Source organism: Maylandia zebra, linkage group LG6 (assembly GCF_041146795.1).
Source record: "Maylandia zebra isolate NMK-2024a linkage group LG6, Mzebra_GT3a, whole genome shotgun sequence".
In the NCBI taxonomy this organism is placed as follows: Eukaryota; Metazoa; Chordata; class Actinopteri; order Cichliformes; family Cichlidae; genus Maylandia; species Maylandia zebra.
Window position 1 is genome coordinate 31,112,340 of NC_135172.1, and position 8,066 is coordinate 31,120,405.

Here is an 8,066-nt window from a genome sequence, read left to right on the forward strand (position 1 = left end):
GTCCAAGCTGAGTATTATGTCGCTTACAGTTTTCTCATAGCTCAATTCTAGCAGAAAAGTTATTCTCACCACTCTTAAAGCAGATCTTTAAACAGTAGCATAACAAAACACTGAGACATCTGTGTGAAAGACACTACAACAATCAAAACCTTTTTCACAATTGTGAAAACATGAATAGTCATGCAATCACTTCAACGCTGTAATTAATGAATAAAAACATTTCACCGCCTTTTAAAGACTGAGCATTCAAAATGTTTAGTTTTTTTCCCTCAAAACCATTTGCATCAGAAAGCAGACAAAGCACCAACTACTGTGTAGTCCACCAACTTCACACTACATACATTCAGCAACCAGTTGATCAGGTACGCCTGCTCCAGTGGCATGGTTTTTGATGTCACTTAAGCTGGTGTGAGTATTTTAGAAACTGATGATGTCCTGGGATTTTCCTGCACGACCATCTCTACGGTTTACAGGGAATGGTCTGAGAAAATATCCAGTGAGGAAGAAAATTTGTAAATGCTGCCCGTGCTTCTGTGAACTATGAAGCAGATTATTTGTTTTTTTGGTTTTTGTTGTTGTTGTTTTTGTATCAAATCTATTGTCTTTTGTTGTTGTTGTTGTTGTTTTTGTATCAAAAGCTAAATTATTGTTGAATAGTTTAAACTTTTTACTTAAGCTAATTGTTTAAAATGCAGCATTTTCTGCAGCAAGCATTGATTTTATCACTTACTATAGCAGATTTACAGAATAACTAGAGGTTATGGTCTGAATAAAGAAGAGATATAGCATTTGAACTACTGACTGTCAAAGTATAACCTGACATTCTAAAGAGACCAAAGCCAACAATGAATCAGTTATATTAATATGTTGTTGGATTGGTCTTCTGCTATTTCTACTCAGTAAATTTAAATTGGCTTAAATTAGATTAAGGGCTGCAGTGAGTGTAGTCAGCCCATTCAAAAGCAAAGACGAATGCAGGCGTAACCCCAGCAAAGTCTTTACAGAGGGCCATGAGTGCCAAAATGAATCAAACAAATACATTATTAAATAATTTATGAAATGTGTCAATAATGATCACAATTTTAATGGCATCCTAGCAATGGCGTGTCCAGCGGGGTGGCCTGGGGGGGGCACAGGCCACCCCCCAAACCAGACTGGCCACCCCAGGTGCCACCCCAAAGGCAAAACAATAAAATTCAATCAAATATCAAATGTCCGATTATGTTTTCACGGTGACGCTCAGATATCCGAGTGTAAGTGAATGCAGCATCGCTTCTGCGCTATGCGCATCACGTTAGCAAAGGTAGGAGAGCCAAGCGCGAAAGATGGCACTGCAGGAAACAATTTTTCGGTGAAAGAAAATGAGGACAGAATAAATGTCCCGGTAAGTAATATTAAGTTTGTTGAGTTTAGTAAACTTCGGTGAAATTAGAATACCAAGGAAAAAAATAACACTTAAAGAATTATTGCAGCCGTCGAATATTTCAGACAGTATGCTACTGAGGGCAGCTAACATAAGAGTTATGCGTTATAAGATATAATCTAAGTCGTAACATTGCTGTATGGAGCTGCAGATTTGGTTGCAGGTTAACATAGCTGGACTGGCCATCGGGCATACCGGGCATATCCCCAGTGACTTATTTTTTATTTTTTTTGTAACGGCATGAACAATGAGAGGTGGTGGATTGGCCAGATGCAGGTCGATGTGTAGAAATAAGTCCGTTGTTTGGTGGTGGCTATGACGGGGCTTCCACAGAGGCAACAGGTGGATGAGGGAAGGGGAGGCAGGAGGAGAGACCCGAAGCAGCCACCAGTCCGAGTGTCAGGTGAACTGAACTTCAGGTAAGAAGTTATGACCTGCAGTCTATCTGGGTCAGATATAAACCAAGTTTAGGTGGAGTTTATTTTCATGTTGCTGACTTTTTACTGTCAGTTGCAATAACTCATACTGCGTTCTAGCCAGTTTGACGGAGTTTTTATACAGCTGGGTGGGTGCTATGATGTTACTGATAGTGAACTTTATTTTATTCATAAGGTTAGTAGAGTTGCCAACGGCTCCTTAAAAAAATGGAATGGTCCCTCATTCAGAGAAAATATTACGCGTTTCGTATTGAGCTGAGAAGAGACGCAGTTTGTCCCGGACTTTAGCTAGAATGAAAAAAAGACACAAAGCTGGATTTATTCTGTCTTTACGCTGCACAGCTGCCTCTTCTCTCATTCTCTCCCCCTCCCTCTCCTGTTGCTACTTCAATCATGAAACTGATCAATGATCAGCTGATCGTCTCTCTTGTTTATTTATCGCCCACTTTGCGCCAGAAAGAGGAAACCAGCAGATGTTGCGCTAAACAACAGCAGCACGTTTAAGCTTGATCGACTGTTGTTAGAATGTATTTAATATTAATTTCTAGTATCAGCTGATGTTTGCTGGAGCCACAGCTGTAAAGCTGCTGGTCATGATGTCTGTTTAGATATGTGGTGAGAGGGAAACATGAAGATGAAACCAGGAGATGTCCTTACTGAACCATCAGAGCTGAACAGGTGATGGAGAAACAGGTTTACCTTTTAGGTGACATGAATGAGTTGAAGGGAAGTTATGAACTGTTTCTGAGAGACAAATAACACCAGGATCCTTTTTTACGTAGCAGACAGCTGGTAACTGTGCAGGGGCGGGTCTAGCAAAGTTTTGCCAGGGGGCCAGGTAGGGTATTAACAGGGAAAGGTGGGCACAAAGAAATACTTTTCTTTCTTATTCTCATTTAAAATACCTAGTTTTTATTAAATAATTATCTAAATCTTACAACCAAAGTTTTTATCTGACGTAAAATGTATAGAAATAATACATATACCAACAAGACTGTACATCACTGTCACAACAGGGTTTGTTTTCAGTCAAAGTCTTTATGGCTTTACTACCTGGTGGGTCGGTCTGTAGTAAAAATGCCCAATTTTTTTGTCCCAGTCCAGCCCTGCAGGTTAATACTGGCAGTGTCACCATGCCAGCTGACTGTATTTTATCATCAGCCAGTGTTGTTCTTTATCAATATTACCAAAGTTTACGATAAGGCAGCATAGAAAGTATTTACTTGCTTTCAGGTTTCATTCAAATGTTAGTCTTTTCAGTTGTTTCCCCACTTTTTTCCTGTTTCAAAATCAAACACCAGTTTGTGAGAAGATTATCTTCTTTTTTTAACAGGCAGATAAAGTTTTGCATTGGCATTGGCTAATTTGTCAATTGTTTGTTACAAATGTTCGTATTTTAATTTTCAAAAATGTTTTTGCCCAAAACATATGTGCACTATATGTCAGTAAAAATACTATGCAAATATTGTTGTCCTTGACTGCTGAGTAAACACTGACAAAGCACTGATTGTATCTCTTGTACTTTATCAACGCAGTATCTAAAAACTTTGCACCGTAGTGGTTAAAATCTCATTCTAATAAGAGTTAAAAGTGCATTTGGTTATTAGGTTTATAGGATTATTGAATTATGGTTAAGGGTTGGTAGAATTTTTTTTTAAAACATTATCTGCCAATTAAATCTGCCACCCTTCTCCAAATCTGTGCCCCTACCTGGCCCCCCCAACAAAAATTTTCTAGACACGCCACTGCATCCTAGCCCCTGCACTGTCAGGATTTATTACATGCCATGTGAGCACAAGCAGTATAATGTTTTCATCTTACCAGACCTCAGTTTCCTGTTAAATAGAGAATCACATGTATCAGTTTCACACAGTTCAGTACAACAGTCTGCAACTTCAGAGACACTCTTAGATCTTTTCTTCAGAAACCCAAGACACAGCTGAAACCAGCAACGCATCTGAAAATCATGGAAATGCGCTACAGGAATCCAGAAGAAATACCAGGTAATCACAGAGTGTTGAAAAAGGGGCAAAGGTCAGAAAGCCTAAAGAGGACCAAACCCTTAAGTTTAATAACATTTATTCTTTATTATGTTTTTTATTAAGTTTATGCTGTTACAGTATTGTAATATTTTTAATTTAAACCTCACAAACTAACCCATACTATAATAAAAAAAAAAAAAAGAAATCATGTAAAACAGCTACATGCAGGTGTTTCAGTTGACAAAATTACAAATGTTTTTTTTAAATTTACTTTTGTGAATCTAGTTTTAGGTTTTAGTTTATTTTAGTTAGCATAATAATCTTCATTTGTGGTCACGGCTTAAAAAGAAAAACGCAAATTTTAAAAAGCAGTCACTGCAGGCAATATTACAAGAAAGATACAATGAGAAATTCCCCATTTAGTGTCATTATTCAGTATTTTTAGTCAAAATCAGTCTGTGAAATAGGTATAAACCCTTTATAACTGCATACATTTTAAATTCTCAGGACAGAAAAGCCAATACATAACATCGACCTTTCAACTTTGAAGATGTATTTCCCAAACAGCTCATATATGAGCATACTAAGTAAAGCCATGCAAAACCTTTTTACCTTCATACTATAAAATGTGCCCAAATTATAGCTCTTGAAAGTACGGGTGGGTAGGTTGAAATTTAGTGGTTTTAATTTTTCTGTCATTTTTGAGCCCCCAAAACTTCTTAAGTATAGGAAATAGACAAATTCCATTTTTCTAAAATGGAAACAAATTTAAACTCTGTTAAAAAATGTAACCAAATAAATTTTGGCCAGCTTTGCTACAATACTTGCTACAATTAGCTCAAATTTCAGTTCATTAAGTAAGACCAATAACTCGATTATAAAAAAAATTCTCACCTTCCAAGGAGACAAACTAAAAATGCCTTCTCATTTTATTTTACATTACTGTATTTAGTTGTATTTAACTATTTCAATCTTTTTGCATTTAAGAAAATGTTTTCTTTTAAATTTTTTATTCTAACATGTAAATACAATGAAAGGGTTTAGTAGGGGCCCAGCAACCCTGGCAAGGATATGCGGAAAAGAATGGATGGATGGGTTTAGTGGGGGTTTTTTGTATGTACTGATCATTAATGAGGTAAAATGTATTACTTACCCAGTTCCCTAATTAATACATAGTCGATAGCTGCAGCCCTAAATTAAGTTGAACATCTGTCATGTTGCTCTTAGCTGATTTTTTTACTGCACAACAAACTTCTTAAAGTATGTTTAAAAAGAAAAATGACACTCTCGGAGTGGTTCGTGTTAAATGTGCTAATTATTTTTTTTGTTGTGACAGTAAATGTCTGCCGTACCAAATTGCTTTGACAAAGATAAACGCTGTTGTGTATTGAAGACAATCATCCTCTTCAGGCGCTGATTGAAAAACAGATGTTTTTTTTTTCTACTTTGTAAATTAAAAGAGCAGTTGCTAGTGTCACCGTTGTTATTAGTCGCCAAATATGAGGTTGTTAATGTCTTATGTTTGCACACATGTTGAAAAATACTGACTTCTAGCCCCAGGTACTACATTTGTGAAGAAAAGTTCCTGCAGAGCTGCTGTGATTCTTCTGGGTGTGCTGTGTCTTCTTCTCCTCACTGGACTCATAATTCTGGCTTTTCCTTGTGAGTACAGCAGCTAGATAGCATGCTGATGATGTCCTAAATGGGTGTTCATTAATAGAGCTTGTTCATTTAATGTTCACATGCCCAACACAGTCAACCAAGACAAATCTGAGTGGGAAGAGGAGGTGGGCAGACAGAGAGCATTACAGATCAGTTACAACAACTTGAAAACAGAACAAGACCAGTTACAGAAAAACTACGACAGTGTGGTTCAAGACAGAGTCCAGCTCCAGAAAAAAGTTGAAGCCTTGACCAAAGAAAAAGATGATCTTCAGAAAAAGTTTCAAGGTAATTATTCCTCTGTCAGTGCGCCCCAGGGCAGCTGTGGCTACAATGTAGCTTGCCAGTGTGTGAATGGGTGAATGACTGAATGTAGTGTGAAGCGCTTTGGGGTCCTTAGGGACTAGAAAAGCGCTATACAAATGCAGGCCATTTACCATTTTATTTCATTCAAAGAAAATATGTTCTTGGGTCTAGCCTTTATTCTGATGATTCAATAATAAACCAATAGTTTATAAACTGCAACAAACAAAACGTGGTAGATTTAGCACAGACCCTGCCTACAAGACATCATAAATAAATATCATAGTTAAATGTGATTGCAAAATGTTTTAAATTCACATTTTTCAGTTTGTTTCTTTGTTTGTTTTTACTAATTTCTTGGCATCATAAGGAGCATGGCTGCACTGTTAGACAATAACAGTTGATACATGAAGTATTTCAGAGCTCTGAGATAAAATTTCCCAAAGGATTCATACAATAACTTAATGCCACTGGACTTAGAAAATAAACAATCTTTTGATGCTGTTCAGGTGAATTCCTGACTCAAACTGAACTCACTCAGTTTGCCTTCACTCTTTTTCAATTATGTACTTGAAGTTGCAAATAATAATAAAAAAAGACAACCAAATACAGAGATGACTGTACCACCAACATTGTGGCTTACGCTTAGGGCTTCTTGTGTAAGAAATGAAAGCAGCATTAGAGTCTTGCCACATTGATGACAGTGATAAGCAGCTTCCTTTCCATGCCTTTTTTTTTACCTACAGCTGCTGATGCAGATTACAGCGGAAATCACTTTATCACATTTTACACATCTTCACTAGAAGTCACCAAAGTTCAAATAGTTTTCCTATATAATCTTATATCTTTCTCATCTTCTCAGCCCTGAGAGTTACTATTAACTTTGTGCACAATTGGAGTAATTAAGTGCACATTGTTAATGAACACGAAAACAAATCTAAAAATCAAAGTGCTGAGAACACTGACTTGAACTATGTCTTAGGAAACACATTCTGACAAATTGTGCAACTATGACAGAAAGTTTTTTTCACCACCAAAGTGTTTTGAATTTGTGTCACTAACTCCAAAGCAATGGCTGTGAAAAAGCTCATCATTAGGGTTAAGTGAAAGCTACCTCGTACAATGTAACCCCAAATTGTTAACATTCTTCTTCTATTTTTTTTATATTAGATTTTCAGCATAAATGGGTGTATGTTAGCGGTAGTTTCTATTACATGTCTTCAGAGGAGAAATCCTGGCAAGAGAGCAGACAAGACTGTCTTCAAAAAGGTGCAGACCTGGTGATTATCAACAGCCAAGAGGAACAGGTGGGAGTGCATTAAAAATATTTAAATGAAAATTAAAATGAAATCAAAGTTCAGTTAAGTGGAGGCTATATAGATACATCAGTTTAAACTCAGTATCCTTACAGTTGGTTTCTCTCTTTTTTAAAAAGAACTTTGTGAATCAGTTAAACAAGTATTTGTGGATTGGACTGACTGACTCGGAGACAGACGGGACATGGAAATGGGTGGATGGGACTCGAATGACCACAAGGTTTAAATACAAATAAAATCCATTCTTTAGTTTGCATATATTTAAGTAAAAAGATACTGTTCATGCTGTCTCATTAGTATCTAAGTTACAGTTACTGAAAAGAAAAAACTGATCAGATTGTTGAGTTTAACTCTCATAATTTTATCTTTATTTTCAGCTACTGGAATAGCGGTGAGCCTAATGGACTCAAAAATGAAAACTGTGGGCAAATAAAAAATTACAACTCAAAAAACAGCTGGAATGATGAAAAATGCTCTATTTTACACTCCTGGGTGTGTGAGAAGAAAGCTTCCCCATAACTTCACATCAAGTCCATCAAATAATGCATAAAACAGAGCCACAAGATGCATTTGTGAAATGAAGCTGGACAGAAAACTGTGGAAATTTACAAAGAAACAAGTACACACAGAGGCTTTTTGCTTTGCTTTCAAAATCAAGAACTCTTTTGTCGCTATGAACCTTCTCAGTGATGGAGATCTGCTCTGGTTATAACATTGTTAGCTGTATTTGATTAAAACCAATCCCCCGCTTAAAAATACTCATCCTATAGAAAAAGACTCTCTAACCATAAGTTTTCTATCTGTATGTATATTTTATTCTTTTTACTTAGTGTGGCTCTCATTTACTATCTATCTTTTTGTTGTATTTGAACTACAATGCAGTGGTAGAAATTAAAAGTACTTGTGCATGTATTATTTCGCTAGTGCTTTTCATGTGTATGCC